The 12071-nt window shown below is 43.5% G+C and overlaps 1 protein-coding gene across 1 annotated transcript in view; it reads left to right on the forward strand.

Annotated features, from left to right (window-relative positions):
* Positions 1 to 1729: 1729 nt before the first annotated feature.
* Positions 1730 to 12071, forward strand: part of LOC146856261 (volume-regulated anion channel subunit LRRC8C-like) — a 149041-nt gene continuing 138699 nt past the window's right edge. Inside the window, exon 1 of the mRNA XM_085651226.1 lies at positions 1730 to 1739. The gene's annotated coding sequence lies outside the window, so the exon portion shown is untranslated. The remainder of the gene's footprint in view (positions 1740 to 12071) is intronic.

Here is a 12071-nt window from a genome sequence, read left to right on the forward strand (position 1 = left end):
TCTCCCCAAAATGTTCCCTCGAGGGGCGATTTCAAACAGGGCTTACCTTTGGACTGATTGATTGTATATACCTGTCTGAAATTTGCCATTGTATCAGTTGAACTTTTTATATTTCTTTTTTAATCAAAATGGTGTTTTTATAGCTTTTTATGACGCGAGCTGCCAAATAAAGCTTATACAACAACAATACCATAGGATTATACGGAGCCCGCGGTCGTGTTAGCACACTGCACCCTTCCTCCGTGGGATCCCTATCTACTCACTTTGGGTGGTTACTTGGGGTCCCAACAATTCTACATGCTCTAGACCTTGTCTTGACCCGAGTCGTGGTTGTTATACCACTAATTTAGTATATGGTTTGGTCTCCCCTGGAGCCCACTGTGTATTATGCTACTTACACATCTGTTCTACTGATATAGTATTGTGTGCTTTGTGTTCAATCCTCGGGTAGAGGATACTAGAGAGTGTTATATTAATAAATATATATTTTTATAACTACTGTGTGGTTCTCCTTTCATTTAATTAATTCAGGAGGTGATATTCTGGTAAAACAAGCTGCTTTACATTCCTTCAAGATTAAGCCTGAAGGCTGCTCTCCACAGCTACCACTAGGATAGCTTTCTCAAGGTTATCTTTTACCTCATACATCAAAAGGGTCATTTGGACTGGTGCAAGGAGCCCACTTCAATTAGTGGACAGCATATACCAGGCCAACTTCTCACAATGGCCAATTATCATGTCATCCTTAGAGTAGTTTATGTAGCACTTCTAGGTCACTTTTCCATTTTGATGCACAGGAGTACACAAGGAAGATTTTTTTTGTTTGGCTTGTTGGCCACCGTTTCATTTTGTGAGCCAGACGGCATGCAAAGAAAAGTTATGTAGATTAAGATGTATTCTATTATGTATTTGCTTATAGGTTTCTATTAGCATTTGACGATAAATGGGTCTTTCAGTTGTCCATGTAGTGAATCTGTAACTTTACATATACAGTCTATTTATTCTTTGGGCTTTATTGTCATAAGCCACCTACCTGGATCCCAGATGATTCCAATGGGGCGGCAGCGCAAGTTCACGATTCCTCCTGAGACTTGCCCTCAGTTTATAGGAGGAGACACTGCTGCGGTGGCAAATCCCAAGGGGAAGGAGGTTGGGATGGAGAGAGCGTTTAGAGTCAAAGATGCTGTTGCTCGTCTACTCAACAGCAACACTGCAGCAGGCATTCACACTAGTCTGATGAATAGTACTGACAGATACGGTCCCTGTAAACAAACAAATAATAAGGCTTTAGTCTAGTATTAACTTTATCTCTTAAGGTATCATCTCACGAAAGATTTTCAAATCTCAACCAACCTTTAGTTTTGTTGTTGTTTTGTGTTGTTTTCATTTATTGTCCGTAGAGGCTCCTTTATTAAAATTTTCAAAACTGTAGTGAGTATGATTTCAGCATCAAACCCAACAATCAAATTTGGACGGGTTAGCTTCACCCAAGTCCTCTCTGGCAGAGCCTTGCAAACATTATGTACAGGATGAACGAAAACGCTGGTTGTTTGCAACACAATGTTGCGACTCAGCTCAGCGTGTAATAAAATCAAGTCTGTTAATGAGTCTCTCCTTTATCTTCTTGTTCTTTGTTCCATCCAGGTGCAAGGCTAATGCAGGACGTTCTTTGCAGTGAGATCGAAGGGGGTAGGATCAAGGGATCTGGCAAGACAGAGTCCTGGAAGCCGGGAAACAGGGTAAGTGGCAGGCGAAGAGGCTAAGCGAAGGGGAGGAGTGTGGACAGTTTTTTAATTAAAAATGCTTTAGAACATTCATTAAGGTCACATTCTATTTGTTTGTAACAAGAAACTGGTGCAGATAATTAACTTGATGAGGCTGCCTTCTAGAAGGTGCTTTAGAATGTTCACAAAGGTGGCAATCTAATTGCTTATAGCAAGGAACAGGTACAGATGATTAATTTAATGAAGCTGTCTTCTAGAAGGTGTTTTAGAATGATCACAATGGTCGTGATCTAATTGCTTATAGCAAGGAACAGGTAGAGATGATTAATTTGATGAAGCTGTCTTCTAGAAGGTGTTTTAGAATGATCACAAAGGTCGTGATCTAATTGCTTATAGCAAGGAACAGGTAGAGATGATTAATTTGATGGGACTGTCTTATAGAAGGTGTTTTAGAATGTTCACAAAGATTACATTCTAATTGCTAATAGCAAGAAACAGGTGCAGGGAATTAATTTGTTGAGGGCTGTCTTCCAGAAGGTTCTTGTTGAGGTCATCTATGCCGGTTGTTTGATGGTTATTCTGGTGGATTTTCTGGATGTTTCCATGGCGCCTAAAACCTGACCTTGCATATGCATGGTAAAACATTTGTTAAAGCTATTAAGCCTTTTCAAATACACCAGGGAACGCCAGCCGCAGCTAGCTATTACCAACAGCATGTAATTTGGTCAAAGGTCAGGGTGCAAGGCGTTTGGTCATTCATTGTTGTTGGGTGGAATGATATGAGTCATGCCGGTATACTGTGATGGTCAAGACAATTGAGCTGTGGCAGGAATCCTAACATGTATTCCTACTTTAGGCAAGATGATGCTACATATGAAGGCAAAAGTGAATGAAAAAGGCAATCATTGTTATTATAAAAATTTAGATTATTCTTTTTTTCTAGTGGACAATTATCATATCTTCCAAATAATAGTTTGTGTGGCTTACAGCTAGGGCAGTGTTTCATTTTGTGTCACAGAAGAAGAAAGATGGTTTTTGTTTGGCTTGTTGCGTCAGTTTTATTTTGTGAATCAGAGAGCATGCAAAGGAAACTTATGTAGATTAAGATGTATTATATTCAATATGTATTTATTTCCATGTTTCCATTCGCATTTGACATAAATGGGTATGTCAGATGTTCATGTAGTAAATCTGACACTTTACATATGCAGTCTAGTTTATTTTTTGGGCTTCCTTGCTATTTTTAGTAGTATTGTGCTAAAAGATATCACTATGTTGAAAAACCTTATAACTTAAAAAATACTTACTCTACTTACCTGCACTACCCCCACAGAGTCATCTGTTCCCTCCAAATATGTAATACTGCCAAAATTCATAAAAATCAAGCTGACAGTTTTCGCACTACACGAAATACAAAAGTCTATTGAAAATGCATTGGGTTTCAACTCCGATTTGAGACCCCCCTTTTTTTCTTTGCACCCCCTTGACCAAACACTGCAAAACGTTCTGTCCTCCCAGAATGAAACAGTGGCAGTAGGTCTACAAAGTTTAACAGACATTCGTCAAACAGGTGCAAAGTTATTAACGGACAAAAATCTAAAAAATCCCTATCTCTGATCACCCTAACTACAGAGTGACTATATATATATATGAAATGAAAGCAGATTTCTAAAGCGCATGGCTGCCCTTGAGCGTCCCAGTGCTAATATATATATATATATATATATATATATATATATATATATATATATTCAAACACAGGTAGCCCAGTAAGCCGCACACGAATCAGAGAGAAGGTTTACCAGCCTTTAATAAACGGTATGGAAAGAAGCATCAGTCAGTGCAATTGGCAGACTCTCCTGCGCCTTACGCGTTTCGAGTTCATCTCTTCATCAGAGGCGCTTCGGGAAAGGTTCGCGCTTGGCTGGCAGTTCCTCCCTTTTTAAATCACGCTTCCTGTTTGCGTTGCAAGTTCTTATGGGAGTTGTAGTGCCGAAATATTCTCCACCTCAATAACGGTGCGCCGATCACTGCCGCAGATCAAGCCCTCACATGGGCCCTGGCCTATGCGTCCTTCCTCTATCCGACCTCTCTGCTCCACATTGAAAGTGGTGAATCCGCTTCCGTGGCCCCCTGGGGATCATGGGGTGGTGCTGGCTTGGCGGATGGGCGTCCGCCTCATCAATTCAAACACAGGTAGCCCAGTAAGCCGCACAGGCTTGTGCGGCTTACTGGGCTACCTGTGTTTGAATTGATGAGGCGGACGCCCATCCGCCAAGCCAGCACCACCCCATGATCCCCAGGGGGCCACGGAAGCGGATTCACCACTTTCAATGTGGAGCAGAGAGATCGGATAGAGGAAGGACGCCTAGGCCAAGGCCCATGTGAGGGCTTGATCTGCGGCAGTGATTGGCGCACCGTCATTGAGGTGGAGAATATTTCGGCACTACAACTCCCATAAGAACTTGCAACGCAAACAGGAAGCGTGATTTAAAAAGGGAGGAACTGCCAGCCAAGCGCGAACCTTTCCCGAAGCACCTCTGACGAAGAGATGAACTCGAAACGCGTAAGGCGCAGGAGAGGCTGCCAATTGCACTGACTGATGCTTCTTTCCATACCGTTTATTAAAGGCTGGTAAACCTTCTCTCTGATTCGTGTGCAGCTTACTGGGCTACCTGTGTTTGAATTGATGAGGCGGACGCCCATCCGCCAAGCCAGCACCACCCCATGATCCCCAGGGGGCCACGGAAGCGGATTCACCACTTTCAATGTGGAGCAGAGAGGTCGGATAGAGGAAGGACGCCTAGGCCAGGGCCCATGTGAGGGCTTGATCTGCGGCAGTGATCGGCGCACCGTTATTGAGGTGGAGAATATTTCGGCACTACAACTCCCATAAGAACTTGCAACGCAAACAGGAAGCGTGATTTAAAAAGGAGGAACTGCCAGCCAAGCGCGAACCTTTCCCGAAGCACCTCTGATGAAGAGATGAACTCGAAACGCATAAGGCGCAGGAGAGGCTGCCAATTGCACTGACTGATGCTTCTTTCCATACCGTTTATTAAAGGCTGGTAAACCTTCTCTCTGATTCGTTTGCGGCTTACTGGGCTACCTGTGTTTGAAAATATATATATATATATATATATATATATATATATATATTACCTACTGGCGGTCGCCAGTAGGTAGTTATAGTTAGGACCCTGTTTCCATAGGAAATCCGCAACATTCTATTTTGAATAACTTTGGCGCCGGTCGACGAATCCTCGCGAATTTCTCAAAATAGGTGGGGCGCTACGCTCCGCTCCTACCCTGAAAGTCTCGGGGGGATTCGTCAAGCGGGGGCTGAGATAAAAGGGGGGTCCCAAAACGCGTTTTTCCCATGTATTTTTCCATAGGACCTTTAGACAGGCTACAGCCCGAACGGCTGAACAGAATTACTAGAAATTTGGCAGAGAGGTAGTCCTCAGGTCAAGGAAGTGCCTTTTGTAGGTTTGGTGTAAATCTGTTCAGTAGATTCTGAGAAAATAGCCTTTAAATCAATATATATATCTGAGCCAGCTTACGGTACGCTTACCGTAAGCTTACCGTACGCGTACGGTGGCGTGCGCGAGCGCGATTCTGATTGGCTGTTACATCTAAGTAAACATTCGAATCGGTCGAAACCAGGAAGCGGCGGCCGCCATTTTCTCTCTCGCACTCTGAGGGGGGGGCTGTAAACAAAGGCAAAAAACATATAAAGGGGCTGTTTAGACAGCGCCCATGCACATAGCTATGTTAGTTGAGTCCTCAAAGATCCCCCAAGGCCAAAAACGGTAAATTTTTACTTTTTGAAAATTTCGCCGCTTACGCTTACGCTTACCGTACGCGTACGGTGCGCTTACGCTAAAAATTTTAATTAAAAAAAAAACCACTCTCTGTGCATGGCATATTATTGTCATCACTTACAAATTAAATTTAACAGATTACCTATCACAAGGAAGCGCATAATATGTCCTCCATGTGCGCACGGTGCGTAACGTGGGCGTAGCGCACTGCGTGCCCACCTTGCGTGTACGGCACTAACTGCGTAAAGTGGGCGCGCGGTGCGCGAAGCGCACCGTGCGCGCACGGAACGAACTGCGTTAAGTGGGCGCGCACGCCACGAATGGCGTAAAGTAACTTAGCATTTAAAAAAACGTACAAATTCACTGAAAAAACCATAGGTTTCACACACGTTATAGTTAGGAATTAGCATTTAAAAAACCTTGCAAATTCACTGAAAAAACCATAGGTTTCACACATGTTATAGTTAGCGGAAATTTTACTGATAAAAAACCAATGAAATTCCCCCGTTATAGTTAGTGCAGGAAACTATAACTCACGCGACCGCAATCTTCTGCTGATGACATATGTCTTTATGAAAAAAAAATATTTGTAATATATGTATAGCTAAAAATGTATGGAAGAAGACATGGGCAAATAAGTGTCTAAATACAGTATTAGCATCAGCAGAGGATTGCGGTCGCGTGAGTTATAGTTTCCTGCACTAACTATAACGGGGGAATTTCATTGGTTTTTTATCAGTAAAATTTCCGCTAACTATAACATGTGTGAAACCTATGGTTTTTTCAGTGAATATATATATATATATATATATATATATATATATATATATATATACATTACCTACTGGCGATAGTCAGTAGGTAGTTCTAGTTAGGACCAAGGTTTCCATTGGAAAATCGTTATTTCTTTTGCCAATAACTTTGGCACCCATTGACGAATCATGAATGAAGCTTTTTCATGAAGTCCCCTGAGTGGACCAAATCCCGGGGGCAGAGTTTTTTAATTAAGCGGGAGTGCCCATGCGGCATCCCCATGCCCTGGGGACCGCTATATCACGGGGCAGACAAAGTAAAGCCCATATGGATTCCCCAGTAGCCCCGGGGATCACCATCTCTCCGGGGCGTAGTTTTAAAGAAATACAGGGGTTGAATGTTCGGTATCGCCCGCACCCTGGGGACTGCCACCACCCCAGGGCAAGATGTGAAGGTCCCTGGCGCAAAATAAAATATTAATGTGAGGGGGCTACACACACCCCCCCCCCCCCCGCCCCCCCCCGCAGCCCCAGGGACGTCCGCCTCCCTGGGGCAACTCTTTACAATTGAAGACGGGGGCCATGTGTCCCCCCTCCTGGAGCCATACATGGGCCTGAAGACCGCCACCCTCCAGGGCCAGCTCCTGCTATGTCCTGGGGTACCCAACCCCAGGACATTGCTGTTTGCTATGGCTTGGCCGGAGCTTTACCGCTCCTGCCATGCCATAGTAAACTGTGCTCCGCTTTGGGCCAGCTCTCGCTGGCTTAAAGCGGAGCACAATTGCTTTTACACACAGGAAGTTGCATGACAGCAGCTTCCTATGTGTAAAAGCAATGCCAGGCGAGAGCCGGCAGGACTACAGGGGTGTGGTAAATATTTCGTTACCGGTACTATTTTTTATGCGGTAAAGTCTATTAAGAATAACTCAGTAAATATAAGAGGCAGAATCCGTGGTATTAGAGGTTTTAAAAGGCTTTATTCCTATACAAAGGAATACAATTCGAATTGTGGACATTCTATTCCATCACCACGAAAGTTCAGGAAGGAAGGGCATACTTTATTGACAGATAGGCAGTTTTATAGAAAATACATTACAGTGAAACAGATGCAAGAGGCGTAACAGCTGATAAAAGGTGCATACGTAGCTAATAGAGGGCGTAATTTAAGAAACGTCATCATACATGATGTCACAAGTGGGTGGATCCATAAGAGAATCCTGCAATGTCAGCAGAAATATTTGGCAGGGATGCGCGCGCAGCCGCATGACGTGTGATTGACGTGCAACTAGAGGGTGAAGGGGACTTGACATTTAGCTCTACATGTGGAGACAGAAGTCTGGGGTTATGTCAACCTAATCCCAAATCATATCTAATATCCTATGTTTAAAGAACTGTGTTATCCAAAAAGAGAGGTCTCTTAGGATAGAATCTTATTCTATACTGACTATACTGACTGTTAGTGCGTGTACAAGCGTCTAAGTGTCTACACTAGATGCGAGGGGGTAGGAATATTCCATGGTAACGGGGCTATGAATTACTTGCATGAGGGCAGCGAGGCCTGGCCCTTTGCACGGTAGCTGGAGGAATGTTTACCTAAACTACTAGACAGGAATGCATCGGATGAGGAGCGAAGGAGATAATCTTGAAGGTGAAATACAGTTTTTGGCAGGCGACAAGCTGGATCAGGCACCGTTAGCCGCGCAGGGAGTAGGACAAAGTTCATGGACACAGATGCAGGCTCAGACTGGAGCTTTCAGAGGCAGAAGGCAGGAAAAGGCTTGATGACAGAATTCGGGCCTACTCGCCTGAATCTGTAAAATGTGGAAAGTGAACCACATAAAGTCGGTGGCCTTTCATACTTAGGAATGGAATATCTGACCCTTTCATGGCAGATCTGAAAGAGGACATGTTGACGGTGGACGCACATATATTTGCGTCTTCAAAACTGGAGCAGGAGGGAACATACATGTACTTATAGCATGTACATGGAGCCGTTGGGGTCTACGATAGGGGACATAACTGATCACAAAATTCATATTTCCTCATTCCCTCCTTGTCCCCTTCGGACCCTTAGGAGATATCGATCTTCATCAATCCATCGATCTGTTCATATAGCATCATTTGTTCTTCTTTCTTCTTCCGGGATCTCGAACGAAAACTTGGATGTGGGATACACGAGGTGGCACACAGACCACAAATCGCTGGCCCACATTGTAGACATAAGCAGCAACTGAATAGTATGAGAAAGCCAATACCTAGGAAGGATAGGATTCTCCATCCCCAGGCTGACAACACGCCCCAGAACCAACCGGACCAAGTCCAGGTGCCTGGACTCTGGTGTATCTGGCTTACAATCTTATGAAGGCGAGTTATGGCTTTATATACTGACGGCGAATTTTCTGGTATGAAAATGCAGCAACTTGATCCGATGACCCTACAAGCTCCGCCCCTATCGGCCAGGATGACGTCAAGGACAAGACGATTTTGAAGCACAACAATCCGCATAGCAGACTGCTCTTCTGTTAAATTGCCTAAGGCGGAAATAGTTTCATTCACTACTGCTTCAAGGGTTCTGGTTAATCTACGTATCAGCTTACTATTAGTGACTGTACCTATATAGGGAAAGAAACCTTTATTGAAGTCTGTGTATTTTTCCCATGCTGTTTCAGTGTAATCGACAATTGGGAGATCTCTCTGCTGTCTATTGTGTACTAAATGGGTATTTCTATGATAATCAGGAGGAGCTAGGAAAACAGGTGGCAGAAGGAATGCTATGTAACAGGTACCATCCCAATCTAGAGGTAGACGTATATATGCGGTCTGGCCACATATAAAGTAGGAATGACGGGAAGCTCTAAATGTAGACTTGCCTTGATCACTGAATTTTATTACAGTGGTGCATTTACTATGGCCCATGTGTATGGAGCCATTCTTTCTTACACATAATTCCCCTTTTACTGGGAATACTGACATGGCGGGCAAGATTGGTGTAGCTTCAGATTCAACGTTTAGGATCATGAGGTTAAGTGTAAAATTACCTAATCCATATACTTCATTTTCTAGATCAGTTCCTGTTCTTTTGGGAAGTCCCTCCTTGTTAGGGTAGCAGACTTTAAGCAAAACTAAGTTCAGGTTTCCCCATACCCAGTTGTCTTGATGAACTGCGGAATTTGAATCTAGGGAATTAATCAAACTAAACCATGCTCCACAGGAGCCATTGTGTGTGAACGGATAGGGAAAGAGGGGCAAAACTCCCTTATAGTTCTGATAGGGAGGGAGTCGGCCACATATCCAACAATTTGTGGCATTGCTGGTTTGATGGGAATGATGTAACATACTAATGAATGTATTGTTGCGCAGCGCAAATCTATAGGACAACTCATGCGGAGGTAATTCACTAAAAGAATGTTCTGCAGTTATATTGTAAGCACGCTTAGGAATAGGGTAATACATGTGTAATAGTATACTGACAATGATGATCAGAAGACTTAGAAAAAACAAAATTAATAATGTTACTGTGCAGTGACTACGAAATGATTTACAATACGCATGCTTCTTGAGCTGCATCTGATGATTTCTTTCTCTATTCCGGTCTAGAGGATACATGTCAGGGACAAATTCAACCGATTCACCTTGGAGAGGACTTAAACAATCAAATTGTCTGACTTACTAGACCTCAATTTTAGTTTATAAATTTCTGAGTTCGATTGCTCAACCAAGGGGAGCTTTGAGTCTGTCTGTGAGGGAATACAGGGTTGAGTATCTACACTGGGTGGTAGTCCATAAAATTTCTTGATATGACTCGAGTGCAACCACCCTTTCCGTCCCTCGATTTTCACGGATGTGCTTGTGGTGAGTAGAACCAACTTCGGTGACTTCCACCTAGGATCCAGTTGGGTCTTCCGGTCAAAATTCCTGACCAAAACCAGGTCACCAGGAACCACGTCATGGGGCTTCACCTCAGTATTATCGGGAAAAGCTGCGGATACCTGTGAACGACAAGATTGTAGTGCAGACATCAAGGAAGCCAGGTAATCTGTCAGCATATTACAGTCAACATCAGTGATTTTGCGAGGTATAGGCGTCCCCCACATATTTGGTGGTCTACCGAAGATCACCTCATACGGGGATAGCCCTGTTCGAGAATGGGCTACCATTCTCATGTAAAAGAGCGCAACTGGTAAGGCTACTATCCAATCGACTCCTTTTTCTCTACATATTTTGGACAATCTAATTTTCAGAGTCTGATTATGGCGTTCTACGAGACCTGCTGCCTCGGGATGTCGGACACAGTGAAATTTCCATTGATAGCCTAATAGAAGGGAAACGTGTAGACAACACGTGGTAAACCGTACCGTGGGAAGAATTCTCGAACTAACTGTTTGGCAGTAGTCGGGGCAGTGTAATCTGAAACCGGGTATGCTTCTGTCCAACGGGAAAGAGCACAGACAACTACGAGAACATATTTGAATCCTCGACATCGTTCCATCTGGATATAATCCATCTGGAGGACTTCAAAAGCATGATCGGGAGTTTGGAATCCACCCTGTTCTACGGGGATGCTTTTACCTGGATTAAACTGACAACATATCATACAGGTACGAACTTTTTGTTTAGCTGCGGCTCGTAAATGTTTGTTGAACCAAATGTGTTGAATGCTGTCTAGCATAGCTTTTTCTCCTAGGTGCGCTGGACTATGTATAGTGTTAATGATGACTTGGACCATTGAGTCGGGAAGAAACCATATAGATTTTTCCTTCGTCATCCATCCTTGATCTGTTTGGATCCCTCCTAATTCAGTACATTTCTTTATTTCTTCTGGTGTAGCATGTGTCTGTATGTCAATTACATCAAGGGCGGGATCCTTAACTGTCATGCAATGTGTTGGTGTCGGAACTATTGTCTTTGTCATGTCAGTTGTGTGAGTCTGATTCTGAGCAGTCTGTTTAGCTGTTCTGTCAGCTAGGTCATTACCCTGAGAAATGATATCGGTAACTTTTGTGTGGGCTTTGCATTTCATAATCGATATTGCAGTAGGTAGATTAATCGCGTCTAATAGGGCTTGAATGAGGGGTCCGTGTTGGATGTGGGCACCGTGAGAAGTTAAATAACCTCTCTCTCGCCACAGTACGCCGAAGTCATGGACGACTCCGAATGCATAACGTGAATCTGTGTATATGTTGACTTTTTTATTTGTGGCTTGAATACAGGCTTGTGTCAGAGCGGTGAGCTCTGCTGCTTGAGCTGACAAAGTGTTAATACAATTTGTTTCAATGACTTCAGTGTCTGTTGTGACTGCGTAAGCGGCCACTAACTCTCCTGTACTTGTTCTCATACATGACCCATCTACATACAATGTCAAGTCTGGATCTGACAAAGGGATATCTGTCAAGTCTTGTCTGGGTTTCGTCGTGATAGTAATGACTTCGACACAATCATGTGCCAATGGATCTGTTCCGCCTACTGGTAACAGTGTGGCAGGATTTAACGTATTACAACGTCTGATTTCTATATGTGGCTGAAACAATGTTTTTTTTTTTTTTTTTTTTTTTTTTAAAAACCTTTATTTGTGCATATTAAAAGAACAAATACGGGCCTACAACCGTCAGGCCGGCCACGGTACATTTAAGCACTGGTACAAACATTACATCCCCTGTGCATCAACGGTCAAGGTTAGCAACGAGTCGTGAGGTATACACTGGAGAGATCCTTGACACCAGGGGAAGGAGAAGTGAAGGTTAATTTTAAGGTTTTTCAAAATAATTTTATCA

The sequence above is a fragment of the Triturus cristatus genome, chromosome 4_1 (assembly GCF_964204655.1).
Source record: "Triturus cristatus chromosome 4_1, aTriCri1.1, whole genome shotgun sequence".
NCBI lineage: Eukaryota > Metazoa > Chordata > Amphibia > Caudata > Salamandridae > Triturus > Triturus cristatus.